At 40.7% G+C, this 11,168-nt stretch overlaps 1 long non-coding RNA gene across 1 annotated transcript in view; it reads right to left on the bottom strand.

Moving 5' to 3' along the window:
- Nucleotides 1–11,168, bottom strand: part of LOC140635618 (uncharacterized) — a 56,926-nt gene that overhangs the window by 3,630 nt on the left and 42,128 nt on the right. Inside the window, exon 3 of the long non-coding RNA XR_012032954.1 lies at nucleotides 1,840–2,032. This is a non-coding gene — a long non-coding RNA (uncharacterized lncRNA). The remainder of the gene's footprint in view (nucleotides 1–1,839; nucleotides 2,033–11,168) is intronic.

Here is an 11,168-nt window from a genome sequence, read left to right on the forward strand (position 1 = left end):
TACAAATGACAAAACAATTTCAGGAAAGCAAATAGATTACCCAAGATTGCACAATAATTAAGATAGCAGACCTGGTATTCAAACAAGGAATACACTAACAGGCACCATTAGGACATGCTGCTCCTTTACTTTTTATAAGCAATTTCAGCTTGTTGAAAATAAATTAAATACAGGAATCCAAAAGAAGAGTAAGCTTTAAAACCACCAGCTATCCTGGAGCCATCAGCTCATTCCTGGTGGCCTTGGTGACTAGCCATGTTATAGGAACCCACTCAACAAAGAAGGGTAAAGAAAGCCAGGATGCTACAGGGTCATCTCATCTACTCTACACAAAGACTAGATTAAGAGGGGGAAAAAAAGAAAAGAACTTCACAAAGAGATGTATAAGGAAAATTATCTGCCTTAAACTTAGCCATAGGTGGAGAAGGAAAAAATATTGTTCCCTGAGACTTTTTAATTGAAAGCCTGCCTTCTTGAAGGTTTCATACCAAATTTATATTACCTACTTAATTAAAAAACAACTTCACACTGGAATTTTATTTTTAGGTGGTATTCCATCAGCAGCCCTCCATCATCTGGCTAAAGCAACACAAGTTCTTATGGAAGAATATACTTTCAGCAGGACCCTCTTTCCCAGAAAGTTAAATCAAATAAGAATTCACTCAAAAAAGCATGTAAGAAATGAAGTGTTATGAATGAGAGCCAGCAGAAAGATTGTAGAATTAGACTCACAAGGACTTCAGATACTGGATTTATTAATTGCAGTTTTAAAAATATGTATATTAATATGTTTAAATATATAAAAGAAGGGCCAGAAGTATGAGCAAGGAATAAGAGACTATAAAAATGACAAGGGACAGTCAAAAAAGAGCATACAGAACTTCTATAGAAGATAGTGTGATACTTGAAACCTATTAATTCATGGGCAGGTGAAGCAGCAGATTCTATGCAGCTGAAAGAAGTGACATAAAAGAGGGGTTTGTAGAAATGAGCCAGGACATTGCTCTGAGACACAGTGGGATGAAAAATGTCAAAGTATGGACAACAGAGACTAGACGACTAGCTGGGGATCACAGATCCAGAATAGAAATGGAGAGAGGCAAAACTATTTTTAAGAACTGATAATTGATATGAGCCTGCAGGTTCAAAAAGTCCAAATGCAACCCAGGCAAACTTTAGCTTTTGGCGTTTCTGTGGTTATTTTCAGGGTGCCACCAGCTTCAGATTCTTCTGGCACCATCCTTGGTGAGGGTTGACCGCCTGATAGTCTTCCTCAGTGTCCCATCACCACACACACACCTGCATCTCTTGCTTTTCTGTGTGCTTGTGCATCTGAGAGGACCGCTCTCCTTGCTTCTTCCTCATCCCCAGCACCACACTGCAGCTGATTGTTGCCACAAGCTGTTAGGCATGCCCTGGGGCTCAGGTTGTTGGGGTTGGCCTTTCTCTTTGGTTCTACCCCCATGCCCCAGCGGAGGGTGCGTCTACTGATGTGGTCCAGGGATGCTTTCTTCTCCTTCACCCAGGGGTGGAGCTTTTATTCCCTTCTCCCTAATGGGTCTTTACTTTTGATCTGGGGGTGACAGGGACAGCTGCCCTCCCACAGGCAACTTACGGATTTTGTTCTTGAGGGGAAAGTGATGTCTCATGCTTTGTTGGTAGCTGGCCTGTACCACTAAGGGATGCTCTCTGGTCTCTGGCCCTGCCTCAGGTCCTTCTCATAAGCCCCCAATAGTTCATAGTGAAGAATCCTGAGTGGGTGAAAACTGCTAATGTCTGTGTTTCCATCTTTTATAGTAGCCTACACTTCACCTCTAATGATTTATTATAGAAACATACCTGCTTTCTTATACACACATTAGGTAGCCCCATCTTCCTCCTGTGCTCTGCCACAGGTAACTCAGGGCTCATGTACCTTCTTTCCTGGCAGGCCCTCTCTTCAGCTCATTCCAGGATTGGTGAGAACTGAGCTAGCTTCTTCAGCATGCCTTCTCCGGACCTCTTTCCTTTGTCATAATGCAAGGTGACTTTACTGTATGAAGGAACATTTGGGGGATTAAGAATGAATGCACCCAAGGGAACAGATAAAGTGTTATTATTTTTTTAAACACAAGTCCTGGGCACACAGCAAAATTTCAATATGTATGAGTTAAATGAATGAATTGAGAGGAGATTGCTATTGCTTATTTAAGCTTTTGAAAGATGGAGTATCAGAATGGTTAAGAATTCTCATCTCTGAAGATAGAAAAACTGGGATTGGAATTTAAGTTGTCATTACCTGGCTGAGTGACCTTGAGTAAATTACTTAAGCTCTCCAGGCCTCAATTTCCTCTGCCGTGCAATAGGGCTCACAGCATTGTTAAAAGATCAAAAGAGTTACAGTATGTGAAAGTGTTGAGCACAGCACCTTGTACACAGTAAGCACTCCATCAGCGTAGCTATTATCAACTCTCCTGATGTCAGTGTCTTCCTACCGTATATTGGTCTTGCAAATAACCCACAGCTGTCCTTCAGGAAACAAAGGATGAAAGATAGTGAGCAGAAAGGATCAAATCACTAGCCAATGGGGCTTTGGGACCTAAAGCAAATGATGCTACTTTAAAACTATACTAGATTTGGTGCCCACCCATTACATTTGCCTTGTTTTCCCCCTTTGGAATGTTGAACAGACATACACATGAATGTCATGGGTTGTAGAAGCTGCAGGGTTAAATAACCCATCAAAAATCCACTACTCAGGTCTGTGCTTACTTCATTCCTGAGCATGGTTCAGGGCTAACTTAGCTAAATCTCCTGTGGAGAAGAAATTCTGGGGAATGAATACAAGGTTAGCTGCAAATGTCAGAGGAAGAGAGAAGATGTAGGGAAACAGGAGAATGCAAAGAAAGATTTTGTGGGCACCGCTGATCAATCACTGTGACCTGGTTTCTTGGAAAGACTCTAGAGAAAGATAGATGATGAATTTGCTAACTCATGGACAGTTACAGGTGTTTATAAAAACAAACCAGCTTTTAAAGCCATTTTATTAAAAAAAATGCAAACCATTTCATGTAAATGGTTTAATATTCTTCTGTGGCAGGTTGATGAGCTACATAGATAAAATAGGAAATAAATATAGCTTATCTTATCATCAATAAGACATATGACTGTGCCACAGCAAACTTGCAAAGAAGCTAGGAAAAGTCAGTTTCTAGAGACCATTTAACTTTGAGGTGGATGCACCACTAATCCCTCTTAGAGTAGTCTTGGTCACTTGACTTGAAAGATGCCAAGTGTGCTTCTATCTTTAGTTCATCCTGAGTTATAAGGAATAACTAACACCTTGCAGCATAAAATGAGAATTCTGAATGATCTTGACAGATTGGAGAAGTAGCCTTAGCTGAAGTCGCAGACATGTGACGTCATAGTAGTAGAAAGAACACTTTCACAAATACATGAACAGGGAAATAAATGCCTAAGAAACAATGCAGTAAGAGAAGAATGTGAGCCCTGTTATGGGGGAACTATAGAAGGATCATTTGCTATAAGCTGTTTAAAAACCATAGGCTTGGGAATTTGGACACTGGAATTGAACCATGGGTCTGCCACTCCTGAGATGTGTCCTCTTGGGAAGCTTCTTTACTCTTCTTTCCATGGTTTCTTCATCCATAAAAAAGGAGGTGATAATCCTTGCCTTGCACAATTGTTTGAAGGACACCTGAAGAAACCTGCATAGCAGACACTATTGGCTGGCTTTCCAACATCCATTTCTTATTTTCTACTTGCCCACAGAAACTAAACTTTCTATAGATGGCTGGATATCCTCCTGGGTGGTGTCCCCACACCAGCTCATCCTATTGCTGGAGCCTTCTCTCTGCAGACTTCTTGATATTCTTATAATTTAAATCAGGATGTTCTAATATTCATTGATTAATGAATTCATAAATTCGGGAATTTTTGTGGAAGAGTTCTGAAGTGCCTAATACAAAACTACTACTTGAAAGAGGGATTATTTATAAAGTTTAGTTATTGTTCATATTTCTGAAGCATTTGGCCCTGTTGGTTACCTCCTTTTTATGCATATTTCTTCTCTTTTTCCTTAGATGCCTCTCGTTTTCCATTCAAGTCCTATGATACTATTTCTCAGTCTTGGAGGTCAGCTACCCGTTCCCTGTCCACCCCTTCTATGTTGTTCTTCCTCAGAGGTTCATCCTTCACTTTCGTGATTTCATATATTTCCTTGGCTTCATGGTCCTTAAATAATAATCTCCAGTTCATATCCCTCTTTTCAGCTCCTGACCATAATTTCAGTGGCTGCTGTGCATCTCCACTGAGATGTCCTGTTGAACTGAACTCTACATTTCTGCCAGGTTGTCACTTATTCCTGCTGCTCCTCTGCATTTCTCTCCTTGGAAAACCACACTGGTTTGCTGCTGTTTCAGGCCAGAAACTTGCATTCACCTGTAGCTTAACCTTCCCCTCACATTCCACAGGCAATCTGTTTATTATCTTCATGTTCTCAAATTTGTCCCATCCCCTATGTCTTTAAGCTATTGTTTTAGTTCACCATTTCTAATCACCATCATTTCTAAACTGGATTATAGCAGAGACTTCTTTACCTGTCTCCTACTCTCCAGTGTCTGCTCCTCTGTATCTTCCAGACTGTATAGGCAAAATATTTCTCAAATACAAATCTAATCAAGTCATTGCCCTCTATTAAATCTCCCTTGATGTTTTCAAAATAAAATGTAAACTTCTTAGCATTGTCAACAAAGTTCTTTCATGACTGAGCTTAGTAGTTCTTGCCCTGACATCTTGGGGTCATCTAGAACGCTTTAAAAAAAATACTGGTGTGGTGGTGCAAGGCAGAGGTAAGAGATGTACACTGGGTATTTGGTTCACCAATTTACAGGCCTCCATGGTCTGGCTGCCTGTATTTTGCCAAAAGTCGTGATAGGTACTTTATGTGAACTGTTTTTAATCCTAGTAAGATCGTTCTTCAGAAATGAACAAACAGGCTCAGAGAGAGTAAGTAAGTTCCCTGAGCTGATCCCAGATAAGTGTCGATATCTCTGATTATAAAGTATGTACAATTTCCACTTTGAGATACCATGTCTATGAAAGTAAAATAAAGTTAATAAATGTGGTCCATCTGTGCTTCTTTAGTCTTGGGTTGGATCCTCCAATATGGAGACATGGACATCTGTGTGCAAGAAGTTTACTGGGGCGGATCCTTAAGATCAAGACCTGAGACAATAAAGGAAGCAGAATTGGGTAAAGGGAGAAGAGTGAACCACAACGCAGTCTCAAACAAAGGCCTCAGCTGGTCCCAGAGGAGCTCTGGGCTGAATCAGCCCTTCCCAGTTATCCTGAACTTAGGACAGAGAACCAGGCTTTGTACTCTTGCTCCAACCAGTCATTCCTAATAGCCAGAAGTTAGTTTATGGAGAAGCCTGGAGAACTAACCTGCCCAAGTATTTTATAATTTATTATCACTGCTTTATTTATTTATTTTTTTAATTTTTATTTATTTATGATAGTCACAGAGAGAGAGAGAGAGAGAGAGAGAGAGAGAGGCAGAAACATAGGCAGAGGGAGAAGCAGACTCCATGCACTGGGAGCCTGATGTGGGATTCGATCCCGGGTCTCCAGGATCGCGCCCTGGGCCAAAGGCAGGCACTGCGCTGTGCCACCCAGGGTTCCCCTTATCACTGCTTTATAGCAACCCAAAGATGACTATCTTGAGTGCAGCAATTATTTTAGTAAACATTAAAAGTTTAGTTCATTAGTGCAAGGTACAGTGATGGGTACTTTGGAGAAGCAGAAATGTATTTAAATCAATACCATGTTCAATACCATGTAGCTTAAATTTAGGAATGAAGTATACAGAAGTAAATCATCTGTAAAATGAGGATAATCGTAATATCTATCTCATAGGATGGGTATGAGGATTAAAAAAGGCAGCCATAAGATAAAAAAAAAAAAAAAAAAAAAAAAGTACCAATGCTCAGGTCCTACCCCGAAGAGATTTTGATTTTCTTCATTTGACTTAAGGGAGAGAGCTCTCTAAAAGCTCCCAGGTGGCTCCCATATGGCTCTAATGTAAATCAGGGCTGAGAACTACTGCACACAATAAATTCTCCAGTCTCAACAGGAGCTATTTGCCTCTTAGTAGTTGCAAATAATTTGTATTTGGATGAAGGGAGGACCTTCTCTGATTTCTGCCTTCCCAGTTGCTGCAAAGGCCTTTCTCCATGTCTTCTGATTACCGGGTCTCACCAGTCCTTCCAGTCTGTCAGCACTTGTGGCAGAGGGCAAACCCTGCAGGACTGGGTAGCATGTCTTACTTCAGATTTCCCACCACAGCGTGGGCTTTTTGCTAGTGCTGTCTTCATCCCCACACGCTGTCATCATCCAGACAGTCTTTGCTCATATATTGTGATTCTCCTCAGGTCACAGATTTTATTTTTGTATCATTTCAGTCAAGAAGAGTCCCAGCAATAAGCACTTGAAGGAATTAATGGATCCTTGCTGGAGCAACATGATGAATTAGACAAAACACTAAACTAAGTTTGACTCCTTGAGTCTTAAAGGAGGCAACCTTTAAGATGATCCCCAGTAACCCCTGTCCCTTGGTATTGACAGCCCTCTGGAACCCTTCCTTCTTGGGTGTGGCCAGATTTACTGACTCCCCTCTAATGAATGGAACACAGAAGAAATGACTGATGCCACTTTCAAGACTAGGTTGTAAAAGACCGTGGCTCTGTGTTGGGTGTTCTCTCTCACTTTCTCACTCTCTGGTGGAGACCACTGCCATGTTGTAGCATATTGCATGGAGCTGGCCACATGGCAAGGAACTGAGGAAGGCCTTTGATGGACAGTTTATGAGGAACTGAGGCCCTAGGTCCAATAGCTTGCAGGGAGCTAAATGCCACCCCATTCTGACCTTGGAAACCAACCCTCCCCGAGATGGGCCCTCAGGGATAGTTAGACCAGAGCCTCAGGATAGACACTAAATCATAGGCCCCCCAGCTCAGCTATGTCTTGATTCCTCACATACACAAACTGTGAGAATAAATGTTTGTTGTTTGAAGCAGCTAAATTTTGGGGTAATTTACTCATCAGTAAATAACAGATACACTGGCTGTATATCCTTAAGCAGTGATTTAATTCACTACACTCCAGTTTCTGCCTCTATAAAAATGAAGATAATGCCACCCACTCCACAAGGCTGTTGTGAGACTCAAATGATATGCAAATTAAAAAGATTTGTATTGTAAAATGTGACACAAAAGTAAGATATCCACTCCAGAAACATCACAGTTCAGATACTTAAAGACTTCAATCTTAACTGTTTAATATCAAGAATTATGAGCCCCTAAATCAATGAGCTAGAGGTATATAGCTAACTTCATTATATCTGCTGGGATTGTGCTATAGTGCCCAGCTGTGCATTTAATTAATTTAGCAATAAATGCCTATAAAAACTTACCTTTTTCATTTGTCAGCTGATGATTAACTCCTGTAGTAAAAATTACAGCATTCTCCATGGGTGTTTTAGTTCTCTATTTATGTTAAACCTAAGGGCTGCTTTTGTCAAAAGAATTCAAACAAGGAGAAAGTAGAGTAGGCCCTGTATCAGAGCCCTAGCCCTATTTCAGCCTGGAACCCAGGATGTTACATGGGTAGCATGATTATGGTTAGCAACAGACCCTCATTGAGGGCCTTCCCTTGCCCCTCACCATGCCAACACTGGAGAATGTGAAGAACTGTAAATGAGAACTCTGTTCTCATGGTGCTGGGTGTCAAGTGGGGGTAAGAGAGCCTCAGAAGGCTCCTGTGCAGTGGAACCAAACAGTGTGCAATGGATCATACAACCTATGGTCTTTAGAAATGGTGAAAAACATCAGAAAGATCTCAAGGATTGAGACCTGTTCATTGCTTGATGTAGTGGGGCATAAAATATATGAGAGAAGATTCTATTCCCAAAGAGAAAGAAGTAACAGCACCACCACCACACAAAGTATTGAGGGGCAGGCATTGCATTAAGGACTTTTGTCACTGTCTCCTTTTATTTTCACAAAAACTTTAATAGAAAGGTAAAAGCGTTGCTACCAAAGATGAGGACTTAGGCTCAGGAGAGGAGAGAGAATAATGTTTCCCAGGTTATACAAATAGAATTGTCCTTGCCAAGACCTGAGTCAGGACCTTTCTCCGTACCTTGCCACCTAGCCTATCTTTACTGTGGCTGTTGTAGTTCTACAAAAACATCTTTACACCGTCTAATTTTTATGACAAATCTTTGACTTAAAAGTGAGAAAATAAGGCTCAGGCAGCTTCAGTGACTTTTCCAGGGTCAGTCAGTGAATTTGTGGCCACCCCAAGATTTAGTATGAGATTCAGGCCCAAGATTCAGACCTGAGCACATGAGAGTGTTAACAACTTAAGGAAGGAATCCAAGGTCAAAGGTAAGGTCAGAAGGCAGCCTGCAGGTACTACAGAGAGTGAGGTAGAGGGATCATGATGGGAGGAAATGAGAGGTCATCGTTGGAGGGGTTATGTCTTTAAGGATGGAAACAGCATGTAGAGAGGTACCCGGGGGCTACCTCTATGGGGGTGGGCAGGGTGAGGGTGACCCTGCTGAGGGTCTGAAGATCCAGGTTCTAGAGCCACCCTGCACCCTCAGAGTCAGTTCCTTTATATCTAATACAACATAATGATATTTATGCCCCCACAGCCCCGGTGTGAGAGCTCGAGGGATAAGGTAAGAGTAATCTGAAAGATGTGAAGCACTTTACAAATATCAACCCTTCTTGTCCCAATTTTAAACAAGATGAGCTTGAGGTTTGAGTCTTGAGGAACTTGTCCAGGATCACAGAAAGAGCCCAACAAGACCCAGGCATCAGCACTAAGCTCTTTAATGACCAGCCAGCACTGTAAGCTTTGAGTCTTGGTTGATATTTGGAGAGACACCAACTGCTGAAATTTCTGTTCATGAAGACCTGCTGCTTTCTGGGATCATGAATACATAAGCTAACTAAAGAGAGAAATCTATCTCATTGGAGCAAGGTAGATGGAAGAAGCTTATCAGAGATGGTCTGAGGGTCGGGCCGCCTTGCTCTGCATATGTTGGCAGCTTTACCTTCTCTGTACTCCAGCCCCAACTTGTAGGAAAATGTATCTCCAAGGCATGGCTTAGAGCAGCAGTTCTCAAACTTTCTATGGTAAAGCCCTCAGGTTCACCTCAATAATGTTTCAAATACATAAAATAAACTGCATAGGATTACAACAGAGACAAATTATATTCAAATGCACTTACCAAAATATTAAAATATTTGTGATATAGTAATATATACACATACGCTTCTTTATTTAAGTATTAAATAGAAGGTCTAGCAGCTGGTCCAGTAACTATTATATTCCTAAGTATACATAAGCATAAATGATATTTTGAAATATTTGTAATACCTGAAAATAATGTTCTAAAATCTACAATTTCTATTGGTGACAAAGTTAGATGTTGCTAAATATACCATGGTAGTCTGTTGGCAATATTTATAACTGAAAAATATTACATTTCAGTTAGAGGCTAGTGAAGCAAAAATGTCATTTTTTTTCCTATTCAAATTGAAATCTATATGTATCCTCCCTTTTCCACCCCCAGAATTCTATCCATGAACCTTTGGGACCCAAGATTAAGAATCTTCAGTTTAGAGGAAATAAAAGAAGGCTTTTAAGTAAAATACAATAAGTTATGGGGGAAATAACACTTATGATATGATTACATTTACTGTTAATTGTTTTTCCTTTATTAATAATATACTATGTTCCATTATATTTCACTGCAGATGCCAATTATATAAATTATTTCTCACCATAAATATTAATAAAATGCATGGCTGGACAATTAAGCAAATGTATGTTTTTAAGTCACAAAGCTATCCCAGCTGTTACCTTAATGAGTTAACACTCTGCCTTAGTTTCCCCAGATCATAGATGGTTAGCATAACAGTAACAAAGACTACAATGTGAGGGTCAAGAGTATGGCATCTGGAGTCTGAAATGAATTGGTTCTAGCACCACCATGCACCAGCCGGGTGGTCAGGGGCAAATTGCTTGACCTCTCTATTCTGTTTTTATCATGTAAAGCAGAAGTAATGATAGCAAAATTTGAGGGTTGTTTGGAGGATCAAGTGAGATGAGATATTTAGAAAGCATTTGACATTGCATCCTACACATACTAAGTACTTAACTAGCAGTTGCTATCACTGAAAGTACAATTATTATTACCTGTTATCACGGGGCATGGAAGTCAATATCCCTGACCCATTACACTGACAAACTGTGGGCTCCTTCTCGCAGAGTTTTCAGCAGACAGAGAAATGGTGGGAAAGCATCAAAACCAGTACCTTGCTTCGGTACCATCAGCTTTAGCTAGAAAAATGGCACAGAGCACAGCACTTGTGCGAGTGGTGAGATTGGAAAAATCGTTGTGTTTACTGAGGAGAGTCTGTTATCACCCTTCCCAAGTGTCTGCAACTTTTTGTTGCTATCTCTTCCAGTGTCCAGCCATTTCTCCCTAACACTCCACGGAGTACATGTGTAAGACAGACAGGAAGAGGAAGGGATTTTACTGACTGCTCCTCTCCTGTGTGCTGGCCGCTATGTTGCTCTCCTTAAGTGAGGAGTGTCCCAAGTGTGGGAGCCTTTTATTTTTCGGTGCTTCACTCTTTCAAGGTCTTGCTTTTGAGGCCACATCTGCCTAATTTGGACCAATGAATAATACCAACGTACTGAGGATGACCGAGTTTCCAAAGTGCTGCATAAAATACATCTGCATCTTAACAGAAGCTTTTAAGACCAATATGAAGATGGTGTGAGGCTCTACACGTGGACCTAAACACACCTGAGTTGCCTCTTGGGTCTGCTGTATCTTAGCTGTGTCACCTGAAGCAAGGCAGGAACCTCTCTGATACCATTCTTTACTTGTAAACCGGGAATCAGAGTAGCTAATTAGCAGTTTTGTTAAAATTGTGAAATGAGATTTTGTTTTATAAACAGCATACACTAAGATACTTAAAATGATTAAATAATAGAATTAATAAGAATAATGGGACTTTCAGCTTATTGAAGAATATTGGATGTGGAATTGGCAGGCCTTTGGAGGCCTTTTGTCTCCTCATGGAGGA

Source organism: Canis lupus, chromosome 6, assembly GCF_048164855.1.
Source record: "Canis lupus baileyi chromosome 6, mCanLup2.hap1, whole genome shotgun sequence".
Taxonomy (NCBI): Eukaryota; Metazoa; Chordata; class Mammalia; order Carnivora; family Canidae; genus Canis; species Canis lupus.